The sequence below is a fragment of the Anser cygnoides genome, chromosome 10 (assembly GCF_040182565.1).
Source record: "Anser cygnoides isolate HZ-2024a breed goose chromosome 10, Taihu_goose_T2T_genome, whole genome shotgun sequence".
NCBI lineage: Eukaryota > Metazoa > Chordata > Aves > Anseriformes > Anatidae > Anser > Anser cygnoides.
In genome coordinates, this window is record NC_089882.1 from 13,814,773 (window position 1) to 13,830,058 (window position 15,286).

The following is a 15,286-nucleotide window of genomic DNA, read 5'->3' on the forward strand; positions in this document are numbered from 1 at the left end:
TTACTTCAAACACAACCACTATTTTGCAAGAAATCATGATGACATGAATAATCAACCCACGTGCCTCCAAGCAGCAAAAACGATGAGCCATGTGAGCTGAGAAGGAATTCCCAATCCGCACATGCTCCCAGACACTAATGCAATTTTTACCTGTGTCTAAACAAAACAGATATTTATAGGCACCAGCCACTGGATACAGGTTTAATATAGTACAGCGAATCCGGTGTTCCTTCTACAAGATTAGAAAACTAATTTCTTTTTATTTAAAAAAAGATTATCTCAAATACTACACAGTTTAAGAGAAATTCAGTTGACTTTGAATCTACTTTTTAATACAGGCAAAGACTATCTTAATTACACGCTTGAGTAAGAAAATTCTTGAAAACCTTCAGTCATGATCACGCATCCCCTGTCTGTCTCTACGAATCCTTCTGCAGGTGAGGACTCAGGACTTTCAAACATCACAGAACATGTCTTTACCCACTTCAACAGTCTTGTGAATTTTCCTGTTCTCTCTGCTCCTTCATCCTAGACATACACAGAGCACACTTTATGCAGCATTACAAGGTCGGTGTCCTTCTGGGTATAAAATCCGACCTTCCAGTTTCCCAGGACGTTTGCATGAAAGAGCACTCAAGATTTAGAATAAATCAAGTGGATTCCAAAGCCTTACTGAAAGGACCACAGAAAGTACGGACTTCAATGCAGTCTCCCTCATTCCCATGATTACCGTAGAGAGACGAGCAGGCAGCGCTACATTTCCCTACAACCAGTTCTGAAAACGTATCTCTGTCTTGGCCTGCAGCATTCCCTGCATCCTAGGCCATGGTCAGTGTTATGAAAAGGCTGCCAATTAAATTGTGGTTTTGAGCTACAGACAAAATGTCCACTGGAGACTCCGATTCTTGCTTCAAAAGCACTTGCATCCCACTGTGTGTTTTAGGAAGTGAACGTGCTGGTTCTCAGCTACATACTCTCCCGGCTCCCCACAAGGCTGAAATCAGAGATGCTGCTGCAAGGTTGCATGTTTTAATGAAGCCCACGTAAATTATAATGAAATTATTTGCAAAAAGAAGAGTATAGATTCAGCGACAACAAGAATTTCAGGCTATTGTAAAACTGAATTCTTTATTTTTCTATTGCAACCTCCGGGGCATGATTGTATCAAGAGCAACTTGCAAATCTATGTCACTGCCAGCAAAATTTTGATTTCCATTTGATAGGACAATTTGCAAACAGCAGTTTTCCACATTGTGCAAGTGCTTAACATTTGTAAGAACTACAAGGATTCAATGCTGATTCAATGCCCATTTACCGGGTAATGCAACACACTCTTGCTCTAGGCAGGTGGCTCGGAAAAATCAGGGGGGAGACCATTCTCTCTCTACAAAGGAGCAGTAACTGTTAGTCTCTCAGCAAGGATCACAAGCCAGGTGTTGTTGCTATCACAAGGAAGAGAGTATAGACCGGGTGCAGCAGGAAGAGTTAAGCAGTTTGAAGAATTTTATTTAGGAAAAAAAAGAAATGTTGTTTTCTTCTCAGTGGAGCTCCTGAAGCATGAACATGATGCCACATGCTAAGGAACCAAAGTATTTACTCCTAGACCTTTTGATCAAAAGCAAGAAGCTTGAAATGTAGCTTTAAAATACTGTATGCTCTAACTATACCAGTCGGATGACCTGACAGAGCCAAGATTCATGCTTCACGAGTTTGCAAATTGAAAGAGTCAATCAGCTCAGAGTATCGCAGAACCCTAAAGACAGATTGCTGTATTTATTGTACTAGATACTATTTACAAACATATCTCCACACTGTTTGCTCTCTAATTACAGTTGGAGCACATACAATCATTTATTTTGTGAGCTCCTTTTGTACACTACACCTCCAAAGTCAATGAAAGTAATTTTAAGAACCCGTTGATTGATTTATTGATCAAATAAGTTGACCGGTGCAGTAGACTAGAAATAACCAGACTGCTAAGTGATTTGACAAATATTGCTGGAGACTTGTCACTGAAGGCACTGAAAGGAAAGGAAAAAGAAACCTACCTTTCAAGGTGGGTTCGGGGATTTTTTAGGCTCTCTGCTAAGAGCTGGCCCTACAACTTCACTCTATATGCAGGCCGCTTGGTCAAGTGCAGTCCTCGGACAGGTGTTTGGGGTAACTCTGCCCAATCTGACACTCAATTCAGCAGAAGTTCAGCTCCTATTGCCAAAGAACAGTGAGGGTGGGCAGAGGGGTAGAGTTTGAGAGAAGAAAGGGAGACTTGTACCAAACCAAGGCCGTGGGACTGGAGAAACACAGGCAGCGATCATCTCCCACAGCGCTCTGGACAGATTTTTGGGAATCCTGTGGTGAGACTTCACTGCAGCTTTCGGCGAGCTCCAACAGCAAGGAGCCGATTTACTGAAAACCATATATCTCATCAATCAAGTGTTCACTGTGACAGCCTATTTTTTGCTATAGATTTAATTGTGATTTAATGAGGTTTTCAACGAAACACGTTGGCAGCTTTTCATCAAACGAAGCTGAGCACAACGTGTACTCATTTCCACTGTCCACTCGGTCATTAGAAGAGCTGTCGCCCAGCTGAAGGAGTGGTTTCCTAACAGGTAGAGGAAAGGTACACAAACAAAGCAGGAAGCAAAGGAAAAAACTTGCATTACTACTGTTTGTACAATATTTTAGATAATCTTTTTGCATTGTGTCACTAAAGAGTTTAAATTTAACCCCAGATCAACAAAGGAATTAAATGTCCAAAGCTAACAATATCTTTTTCCACTAGCATAAAGCTAAAGCAGGAAAAAACAGCCAGGTGCAGACAAAATAAATTAGCAAGACCACATTCACTACCTGTCATAACCTCTCAGCATTTTTGAAAGTGAATGCCACGCTTATCAAAACAACCTTTAAAATAAATACGCTTTTAAAGGTTTTTATCTCATAATGTTCCCTTTCCTGTCGTGTAACATATATATTACACATATATAAAATTAAAAGAAAAGCCCATTCAAAGAGCCAATGCTCCAGTGCTCCATTTTCCATTTAGTGTTGGTTATGCACCTACAGAGACCTTAAAACATTTTAAAGGATCAAGCTTTCCTTCTCATTAGTACCACCGTCACGTTGTTCTGAACTGTGGTCATATAACCTTTTGCACCTTTTCACTCTATTGAATCAATCTCCCCTGGCAACTTCTGGTGTGGCACTCTGCTCCCCCTGCCTCTGGCTCTTCTTCCCTTGCTAATTCTGTGTTCAGAACTGTGAAGCACAAAATTAGACGTTTCAAATTAAGCAAGGAGAGAGAATGAGAGAACCTTATTAAATCAACATTAGCATCAGAGTGTCTTTAAAAGAGAAACTCAATTGCAAAATATTACTTGTCTCTGTAAAGCTCTTTGCATTGACAGAAATGAGAGACAGGCAGCAGCCGAAGTCGTCTTCCTCTGCCCCCAGCCTCCTCTTGCTGCTGGTCACAGTGCTTGAGCAGTGAGAGCAGGATCCTTTTCAGACCACAGCCCCAGAGGAAGCAGAGCTTACCTTGAACTCACAAGCTCTGGAATTGCCAAGTAAAAAGGACAAGGTCTATTAACATCACGTTGGAAAAAGGAAAAAAAAAAAAGATAAAAACCACCCGCACACAAAAAACACTAACGCACAAAAGCAGGTTCCCTTCTCCTGCCAAGTCTTCCCCAACACCGGTTGTTCCCTAAGTCACAATACAAGTTGGTCATTTCTTTATTTTGTACAACAAAAAGAGCCGTTTCAAGTTTTAGTTTTTACCTGCAGTCCCTAACAAGCAAAATTACCAGTGACAGTCAGTGCATTTTGTTCCAAAACGCCCGTACTTTCTGATGGGAACCTGCAGCTCCCGGCCACGTACGCTTCAACTCCTTTTCAATGTAAAGCACTGGAGCATCACACCACCCCCTCTTTGCCAGATAATTAAACGTGTTTTTAAAGCCAGAGATCACCTGTGAGCCTGCATGGTCTTTAAACACGATGTTCCCTTGGCACTTTTGAGGAAGAGCTGGTATTTGCACCTTGTGTCAGTAGAATGAGTGAACACACCTTACACTTCTGTGACACAGGCTACGTGCTTGTCTGCCGGGCTGACACCTACAACAGCGAGCCTTTCACCCTGCAAGGAGAGCTTGTAACGTGTGCTGTTAAGGAGAACTACAGAAACAAATCTGACTAAAAGAAGTTAAAAAAAATCTATTTCAAAACCATTTTAATGCTTATTTCAGTGTTTAGAGTACCCACTTAGCTAGGAAATGTTATCCTAAGGGCAAGTGGTGTGACACTGAAGCTCGGTTCCTAAGGACAGCACAAAGTTTTCAAAGCATTTTTGGGTAAAACAGACACTGCTCCAAGAGAAATAAAGGCTGAAGAGTTTGATTCCTCCAGTCCTATCACACAGTGGAAACTTTTGTATTAGCCAGGCGCAACTGAAAACTTTGCATTTTGCAGACTTTTAAGTGCGTTCTCCTTACAAAATAAAGCAACATTTTGAGGAGCCAGGGCTGTTTGGCAGTTCTGGTATCTCTGCAGAGCTGTAGTAAAAGCAACCACTTCTTCATCTGACAGTCATGCTTAGGGGCCCTAAATTAAGCGCTAGACAAAGTAGCTCCTCCACCAGAGAATCAAGATAAAGTGCACCAAGGAAACAGGAAGAATGAGAAGGAGGATAAAAGTAACACCCACGAGAACCAGCGACAAAAACTAACTTGGTTGTTAAACAGCCGTCTACCCAACATCCTTGTTTTGTAAAATGAAATGCTTCATTTTCACCCGAAAGGGCAACAGTAGCGACACAAGACTGCTTGGAGCTTTCCAAAATGAAAGGGCCCAATGAAAACGAGCAGTTTACCATTGAATTAGAGAGCTGAAAAGCGGGGAAAGCAGAGAAGTCAGAACGAAGCGCTGAACCTGCAGTCCTAGGGCTGCCCTCAATGCCTTTTCAGGCTGGTAAGAAGTCTTTACCACAATCAACTAAGTGTCTGCTACATGCTTTTTCCTCCAGGAAAGGGCAACGCTAAGCAAAAACTGAAAACATTTTTATTTTTTAACCTATTCCCTGCTGCAGCTATTTTTCTTCGAAGCTTGGCAGTCTGAACACAGAACTAGAAGTGGCCTCCAGCAGCCTTCAAGTCCAATCCCTTGCTTCCGTAGGGGCAATCACTCAGTGCCTTTAATGCAGCAGGACAGTAACTGGAGTGAGGGATGTCTAAACTGAACTATAACGATAGCGGTTTATGAAGCTGAGCACTAAACAATGATCAAAATTAACAAACAAAATTCTTCCTTAATACAAATTGCATGGGCCTCCTGCAAGGCCTTCTCTCTTACACACAGAACATTGAGATGTGAAAGTGAGTACCACACCACTTCAGCTTAAAAAAAATGAAAAAGGTAAAAATGAGAGCATTCACCACGTAATAGTCTCTTTTTCCAGCAACACCAAGTAATAACCTGCCATTTACACACCCGCTTTCAGCTCTTTAGTCCACAGCCCCATTCTGAAAATTTTTCAGGAAACAGCCAACTTTTACCTGCCACACAAAACGGACAACTAAAAGAACAAATAGTAAAGGCTGAATTTCTGCAACTTCCACCATATAATTATGTTTCTTACACATCAAAGGTCAATTTGATAAGGCAGCAGATACCAACCCGAGAAGCAAACAATGAAATATGTAGGCATTTGAAGTCATTTATAACTGAAGGCATGGAAAAGCTTTGAAAGAAATTCAAAGTTTTAAAACCCTGCAAAGCACCAAGATCTAAACAAGCAGAATGTTCTAAGGGTTGGGGGGGGCAATTTGCTTTGTTTAAAACAAAAAACAAAAAGCAATCTGTTCACCTTTAAAGATCTCAGTGAATATCAACACATCACAACAGCACTTCTTGAGGTAACTACTGTTCCAAGGAAACTAAAGCACAAGCAATAATTTGTCCTGGTTCATGCAGAAAATACGAGACATGATCATGACTGATAACTGAGACCCAAACCATAGAAGAAAAGTATTTTCATCAACCATGCATTTGTGCAGATTACTGAAAGGAAAACAGTCGCAGCGTAGTGATGCTCGCCTGTTAATGTCCTTCCAAGTTGGCACAACCAGAAAATTACTTCAAAAGCTTTAAGTAAAACGGAACGAAAGGTTACACACATCTGAGATGAAGAGAAAGAGCTGGAGCAGCAAGAAAGCAATCCCTGTTTCACTCCGAAGTCTCGAAGGGACTCGGGAAGCAGCAGTGAATGGTGGCAAGCCATGCACCACGTCCAGGTAACCAGCGCTGCCTGCAGTGACTAACTCGCTCTAGGTGCCAGCCCACCGCCTACTAATGTCAGTACGGAAAATCTGCTGTAAGCACCGAGAGGATTCTGAGGAAAGGAAGAGAGACACGGAACAAGAAGAGGTAAGACTGACAACACAGCGCCAAGAGTCACAGCACCGCTCCTTTTCAGTACTAACTCCTGGCTGTAGCACTTAGCCCACTTTGGAGACCTCAGGAAAATGGAGCCGGCTCATCATTGTTCCATTTTTCAAGCAGCAAATCAGGAATTAATATTCACGGGTTCCATGACTGACATAATTGCAATTTAAAAAGGGCAATTAATCATCAGCCACACTGGCAGCTGACTTGCCAGGCTGGGGATCCTTTCTCTCCACACCTGCCAACAAGCATACAGCAGGCAAAAACATCGCATAGGCACGCAGAGCCGGGAAGCGCCATTCGCCCCCTTACCCCACTTTTCTTTCACAAGGTGTGCTTTATTATTGCTTTTACCCAACAAGCACACATGACCCATCTGAATCATTTATGAATGCTTTCCCCAGGTGCTCCCCCCCAGGTTGGCCAACCAGCCACGTGGATAAGAAATGCTCTCCCCATGTTTTCTCACTCATGCCAGCCCAGAGAAGTGAGGCAATGAGCTCTATCACCTCCGTTACGTAGCCCTCATCTCCTCATTTTTCTTTTTATCTTTGCATGAACTAGTACTTTGAAAAGAGACATCTCATCTCATTCCTATTTGGAAAGTATATTACAGCTCTTCAATATGAATGCAGCTCCAAAGAAACTACTAACAAAGGCTGATGAAACTTTAAACCTGACAAGTGATTTTCACAAGACGAGTCCAAAAAGTCACTAAGGCGGTATTTACCTCCCTGCCTTTAAAGGGAGGTTTTCCAGCATGCTTTAAACAAAACCAAAAGCCAAAGCACCTGTTCTGGGATTTGTTCTGCCACCTTTAAAATGTGAACAGCCACTGCCAGATGTGAAAGGCATTTCATCTAGTAGTATTTACAGGAGAGACATTTGGAAGTTAGGCAATGGCGTTTAGGTGCCTGGAAAGAAAGTTTTGAGAGACTACATTACCAAAGGGTGAGTATATAACCTCCTGCAGAAAATACAATTCTTATTATAACGTCCTTTCCTGAGAGGAAAAAAGCCAAACTGACCACTGTACGCCAGCCTCCTTTATCTGGGAAGTACATAAAGCACTGTGGTGACAAACAGCACAGAAAACAAGCATATCATTGATGGAAAGATTTAGAAATCAGCAAGCTGTGAAGTCTTCAAGTGACACACTTAAGACAATGTCCTTGGGCCAAAGAAAATATACGACATACATCTAGGCCAAAGAAATCTTGCTTTAACAGGTGCAACTGCTGCCAGCCAAGTGCAGCAGATACATGGCGACCGAGGACGTTTGTTGTAACACAAGCTGTAAAGTCCTCCCCTCCTCATTCCTGCCAGTCAGCAACCAGAAATTGACTTTCATCGTAACAATACAGGAAAAGATTTCAATGCTATTGTATATGAAAGAGTAATTTCAGTCCTAAGAACCGTCAGGATGGAAACTGGAACACAATTACGTATTACACGCCCTGGTCAGCGCTCCAAACAAAGGTAGTTGGCAGAACGTCTCTGCCAGCAGATAACACCAATAAATGGCCTCATTTCCATCTATTAAAAGATAATAAACAGACCTTGCTTCCTCATACTGTCCTCATTTCTATCAGGTCCTTCTCACGGTTTGCTACCTCTGTGACACATGCTCCAGGTTTTCTTCATTCACAAGCCTCAGTGCATCCTTGCAAGTTAAATGAGGTGTCTACGACCCACTTCTCTTAGCTTTGTGGAACTAGACAAGTGCAATTATAAGTCCCCTCCATCTTCTTCTTCATTCAGATTTTGCAAGGTTTTCAGAAACCTCAAAGAACATTTTGTTCCCAAGCAGACCTTTACCTTCCAGGGACACAGCTTTCATGCTGCCCACTTGCCCTTTGTTTCAGACAGGACTGACCACGTCCTCTCTACCAACAAAATCACTCCTTAACAGGCAAGGGAGTGAGGTGTTAAGAAAAAGCAGGTATTTCACTCAAGTATGTATCCTCTCCCAACTCAGGAGTAAACAACCTGTAGCTCAGTTGCATTTCCTCATTATGACAGACTGCATCAAAGACTTCTGCCGGGCTCTTCTGCACTCAGAGAGGGTGTTTACAGAAAACAGAGCTGGAAGTAAAGCTTGAAGGCTAAAAGAAAAAAGAAAACGCGAAATACAAAGAAACTCTCTCAAACACAGTCAGGGCTCCTGGGCTGCTGCCCAAGATCATGGTCACCTCATTTCTTAAATTTCTTCAGAAGAAAAACAAATACTTGTGCTTCCAAATTTTCTGAACACCTTTAAGCGTAATGTCTCCAATCAGCACTTGCTCACATCTTCATCTTCAAGCCTGTATTATGAAGTTTTTATAAGCTTATTCCTTCCCACTGTCTCGCTCCACATCAGTAAGAGCCACTAATAGAAGTCAGAGACCAAAATCCTCCTCTTCTCTATTGCCTATGTTTAGCAATCAGCGACTGCCTGAGTATTGTGAGAGACCCAAAGCACCGCCACGTTATTACACACTTATCTCTGCAAAACCACCCTGCACAAGTGACAACTTCCAGGCAGGGGGGAGGGGGAATTGTGCGGCTCTGTGATAATTAAAGCATAGACGAGTGTCACTGCTGTAGATAATTATGCATTAGCAGTTAAATTACTTAATGGATAAAATAAACTAAGCCAAATGTTTTGTTTTAAAGGGAATTCGGGGTCTGCAAAAGGTGCCCAACTGACAGCCCGGGAGAGCGAGAATGACAGCCCTGTGTCATTCACAGCAGCGATACACCACCCAGCAGGCTGCCACCATCCACCCAGGCATGGAGGGGAACGGAGAAGAGCTGGAGAACATTTCAGCCTGCCCAGTCACCCAGTCTCTGGTCTGTCTGGTGAGAGCCCACCCAGGGACCAGCCAGTCGCTAACTAGTGAGGGAAAGCTGTCTGGGGTCACTTCCCAAGTGAAGGCACCGGCTCGGACGGGTCAAATTAACTCAACCCACAGGTCTTCCATAGCCAATAGACTCCAGTCAACAACAAAAACATTGGGATAAGAAGGTATCTGACCCAAAACACAGCCATCTTCCCTCACCGAGTGCACGAGGCCTCCCCCAGCCTCTCCTCTCACCTTACCAGGGGCGCTCCCACACGCCCTCCCGCCACCGCTCTCTCAAGATGGCTCTCCACAGCGTCCTCCTGCTTGTTAAAACAAGGACTCTCAAGGTCAGTCAGAATTTATAAGGCAGCCATTTCATCTTTTGTGCTTCTCTGGCTACAGTCCTTCCTAAAAGCTGCTGAACGTTGGAGATTCTGCGGGGTCTGAAAGCCCTGCCAACACTGAGGCCAATTAGGAGTTTCAGGATGATGCATATTAAAGTTATTATAGGAGGCAGTTATGCAGCCAGAATAAATCTTAACTGAACCTTTAAGTGGTTTTTATAACTCTTGTTTCTCCGTCTTGAAAACAGATGAAAAGATACAAATCTCCTCCCTAAAAATCTGCAGGGATTCAAGCCAGCCACCAACTTCTTGCTCAAGAGAAGATTCTGCCCCAGCGCAGTAATTCACTTTGTCCACGGCCAGCTAGATCATCTTTATGCCTTAAACTCCGAACCACTCAAGTCAGTCAGAAACCTGCGATATCAGTGAAGACGGACCTCAAATCCTGCTTCTACAACGGGACAGCACGTACATGTTTAACTTCTGCTTAAACTCTGGTGTTTTCTTGCTATGGGCCTTCTTAGACAGCCTGCATAGTCTGAGTGCGACAGCCAAAGGGACACAGCTACTGTAGTCAATTTCTTTTCCTTTTCTTTTTTTCTTTCTTTACAGACCAGGTTTCACAGATAATATCAAAACAGCAAATCTTGAAGTGGATCTGAGGAATGGAGGCAGCCTTGATACCTAGCATGAGACAAGATCACGGCAGCATCTGCTGCTGTCCTCCCACCACTTCCAAACCCCAACTTGCAGTCCACAGTAGTTACCTCCCCCTCTGGAAAGTATTAATGGAAGCCAGCCAGGGACCTGGGGACTAAAGACAAATCTGAGGTGGCTAAGGACATCCCACATCACTTGTGAGGAAACCTGCGCTGTCCTGACAACAACCTTGCCCTTTTCCTCCGCAGCCTGAACACAAAGCAGCCGCGCGAGCTGCCAGACCCCGTGCATTTGGGCATGACAGCGAGCCCCAGCAAGCATGGTGAGAAGACAGAAGCAGGTTCATTCAACACAGATCTCCAATTTGTAAATTATGCCAGCGTGCAGCGGCCTCACAGTTCTAAACGATCTATTTCTACAGAAACCAATGGACTGCAAATGCGCAGGGTAAACTCATTCTGAAAAATATTACAGTAATTCCAGGAGAAGCTAGAGTCAGAACGAAAACAAATAAGTAAAAACTTTGAGACGTTTCATTGGTATGCAAGCAATTTGAGAGCTCAGCAGTTCCTGGTCCACTCCTGGCAAAGTCTTCATGGGTGTCCCTTCACTGCCACCTTCTGGAAATACTCGATGCTTCCAAACTGCTCTCAGCAGGAAAAAAACGTACGAGCTCAGCTTAGGTAGCAGCACTGGCACGCAACCAAGATGTTTATTAAAAATCGCCGGTCACAAAATAGGAGAACTACATCCAGAATCCCATCCCAAAGAAGTGAGCAGCAGAACAGTCTGCAAGATGAATACACAGAGAAGCCCAGGCTGAGCAGTGGTTTTGACCCCAAATAATATATGTAATTCATCTCCCAGATTCTGCACGAGGTAGGGAATAGATTTTTTCCCAGATCCTAGAGTCAAAGGGGTATTAGTAAGGATCTGCTGCTCGGATTATTAGACTCCATTTGCAGCAACACATCTTAAAGACTCACTTGAATGGCCAACAAACCCCCCTCCCTCAAAAAAAAAAAAAAAAAAATCAAAACTGCTTCACTGAAAGGGAAGTTTCTTAAGAATTCAGAGTCAATAATGAAATTTAAAAATGCAGGTCAAAAAAGACATTCTAATGCCATTTCTTTACATACACACAAGCATACATGACACACCAGTATATCGATTTGCCAGTAGATGACTGGAATTATCAAGCATGAAATTTCAGTCCAAATCAGTGTGCATTTTAACTCTTAAAATAGGCAAATGACTTGCTGAACTCTACAGTGAAGCCTAACCAAGCTCAACAGCAACATCTGCTGGCCAGCAAGCAACAATATCAGATTAGTTTAATTATATGGAAGGCTTTGGTTTTGTTCTAAACAAAGATGTGAATTTTCACTGCAGTTTAAGAATGCCCAGTAAGATGTATTTCATGTGCAGAAAACAGATCTAACTGCTAAACACGTGCAAACAACAAAAAGGCACAACTTTGCATGCACACATAGTCAGAAAAATGTCATCTACCATTACCTACCCCTGAAATATTCGACATCAAAACACTGAAATTAAGAGGGGTTAAAATTCATGCTAGTGAGACTATGCAGGAGAAAATGTCTTCTATCCAACTGCTTCAGTCGCATCTGAAGAACACCCAAGGTACCTCCTGAACTGCTTTCTTTCCCAAGGAAGCAGCCAGCGAGTGAAAAGCCTGAGGCAGCAAGGTATTTACCAACTACACAAGCCCCACCTTACAAAAGAGAACGATAGCTAAGGCCATTAGAGCTCCTTTCCCTCCAGACACCTTAACACATTCCTTATTAACCTTAGAAAATAAGCCTGCTACAGCAGAATGACATTATTGGAGCATGAGAACAGCTAATGGTCCTCACTTAATTTGAGCACAAACTGACACTCTAGATTAATTACAGTGAAAACTCTCATTTTTACCCCAGATGCATAAAACTCGGCAAACTACTTCTAAGCCATTCTAAAGAAAAGAAAATGCAAGTTGCCGTTAACAACTTCAAGACTGCACTTAGACCTTCTGCAGCACCTGGCACAAGGCCGCAGTGACCTGAGAGCCTGGTAGGTAGTTACACAGGCAGAGTAAGAGGTGCTGATATGCTTCATGTCTGTCACCAGTGAAGGAACCAAATCACGTTCTTATGGGACCACTGGGAACCACCTCTTAGAGGTCACCCTACAACAGGAAATCACAGGGAAGTAGGGTTTTAACAGAACTCTATGATAACCTTCAGTAGCACAAAACTTAGAAAAATTACACTACAAATGCAGAGCCTTGAACAGGAAACAGCATGCAGGGTGGGGAGGGCAAATTTTTAAATGACAGAAAACTATAGGCTGGAATGATATTCATTATCTTTAAAAAAATCAGCTTGCTTTGCAGCTTGAGGCTCTTGTGCTTTTTCAAGTTTTGTACCTGAAAAAAATCTATATTTTGCCCTGAAAAAATCATGGAAGAGGATTTAGGAAATATTAAAGTTCAATTGCAACTATATGGTTTTGTTGTTTAAAACAAAAAAGTGTTCCCAATTCCCCTTTCCCACATCTAGCTGTTGAAATGGGAGAGCATATCATAGGAAAACAGAAAAATGAGTGATTGCTCAAGTCCTCAACAGGGAAGAGAACAGCTCTTATAAGGAACTGTTTGTGTATTGGAAGTTCAGAAAATAGAGAGGGGAGCTGGTTTCAGTTTGACAGTGCCAAATTACAGCCATAGTAAGATGAACACCAAGAAACAAATCCATTCTGCTCAGAGGTTGGACAGAAGGGAAATGGAGGGAGAAGAGATATGAGCCCCTGGGTTTAGGAAAAGAAAGGGGCTTGAAGTTATCTGCTAGAAAGTGAACGACATTTTCCATGGCAAAAGCATTAGACTGAAGATACAGCGAATATACACGGCAAGCTCTCATTCCTAACTACAAGAGCAGTGGTTATTTAACAAATGTATCCTTACCATAAAGTGCTATTTGAGCAGGTATTAAACCATGGAGCTTTTTTCTTTTGGACAGTAATTATACATAGCCCTGCTCTATCTGTCTGTTTGATCAATTTTTACTCTCAACTCATACAGCATCATCCTTCAAGTTTGCCCATTATCACAAAGTCTTCAAGGCTAAAAAGGCTCCAACCCCCCAATGCAACGTGCAGACAGGAAGAAGAAAGCCAGTTAATTCTCTAATTCCTTCTCTCCCTCATAAGCTTGCAGGTGTTCTATTTTCATTGTCTAAAAATCAAAGAGAAAATCATAAGCTCATTTCCTCTCCCTTAGTACAGTCCCTTTCAAGAAGCTACTCTCCATCAAGTTTTACTTCAGCACTCATAAATAATACAGATAATTGCAGATGGCCATTATAAACAAGCAAGAAAGTGTACATATATAGTACAAAGGAAACAATAAAAATTCTGAGGTGCTCCAAAAGCAGAAGGAATTCCTGGCAAATAGCAGCAGTTGCGTCCAGGTCATGTTTTTAGTTGATGTAAGGCAATCGGAGCCAAAAATAATACAGAGACAGACTTCAGACAAAGTTAAACAAGGCTGCTGGCAGCTCGCTCCTCTCTGAAGCATTTATTTCCTACCCCCTCCCCATGTGCAATATGCATAGCTATTTCTTCTCTATACATTTGCATTATGAAGTGGGAATGCTGCTCATGGAAAGATAGGTTTAAAACCGCTGAAACTCCAAAATACATCAGCACTGTGCAATTAGGAAGATATTATGCTGACTGTAATAAGAAACTCTAAGAGAGTCCAGCCAGCTGCCCAAGAGTTAACATAATGCATTTCTCATCAAAACCTCTTCCAAGAGGTTAAGCACACAATAGACTATCTAAAGCACAGCTAGAAAGGCTGCTTGAAATTCCACGCATGTGCCTCAGCAATGTATTTCTATTAATGTCCAGTGTGTGTCAGCGTGAAGATAAGGTACCAACATCATGTCCAACCAGCCAGCTAGAGAATGGGACGCCGTGTAAAACATTGTCTGATACTTAGAATCGCGGAGAACAGTGGCGCTTGCAATCTCGCCCTCTGCACACGTGGCTGATAACGCCACCACCGAGAGCGGCAGCTGGAGCAAACCGTCCTGCAGCTTCGGGAAACTAAAAAGGCAGAGAGAGACAGGGAGGGAGAGGGAAACAAACAAGAATTGAAATAAACTTCATCAGCGAACAGAAGCATGTTGTAGGATGTCCAGCAGTAGCACAGGGTATAACTGAACTGGGAAAAGCCTCAGTGAAATTTGCTGTTCGTATCAGCTTGCTGTAACTTTCTTTGAAGATGACAAATAAAGAAATAACCTCAGTGCTTATTTTGCTTTTTCCCATCATACCATGTACTCTCAGCTTCGTTTCCTAGTACGATCCAGGAAGGCTGTTTGTAATGGAAGCCTTGCCGGAGACATTTGATTCAAGGAGCTGTGATCCTGAACAGGGCACAACTGGTCTGCTGGGCCTGGCATTCAGGGCTCGAGAAGCCCACACGCCAGCACGAGCAGCTGCTGTATGGGAACCCGCTGGAACACCCCGTGTGGGCTGTGCTGTGCGCAGATGGGCGTTACACACAGTAACGTCCAGGCGGTCGGGAAACCTACTAGCTGTACAGCTTAGGTGTATAACCTGCAGCTTACCTGCCTGTGGGTCAAGGCGTGGAAGGCACTGATCCTGACCAGGAGACCACTGCGTATTGAGGAGGTAGAGACCGAACCCGAGCAGGCACAGTGCCGTGCGGTGTTGCTCATGCAGCACAGCCTTCAGGCCTGTGCTGTGCTGCAGGATAAAATCGCCCAGCTCAGCACAACCCAGGAGTCTGCGGGCAGCTCGCCCTCGGGACCGGCAGTTATGGCACCTTTATCTAAAAGCGCAGCAAGAAGCTCTCATGTGAACATCCTTTATGAATAGTAGCTTCTTAAACAGCCGTATTAGAAGAATGTAATACAGTTATATTATAAAAATATAATAGCTTGACTGACAGAAAAAGAGGAACCTCTCCACAGATGGGAT

General features: G+C 43.0%; 1 protein-coding gene across 5 annotated transcripts in view; it reads right to left on the bottom strand.

Moving 5' to 3' along the window:
• Positions 1-15,286, bottom strand: part of CHCHD6 (coiled-coil-helix-coiled-coil-helix domain containing 6) — a 110,866-nt gene that overhangs the window by 81,343 nt on the left and 14,237 nt on the right. The window lies entirely within an intron of this gene.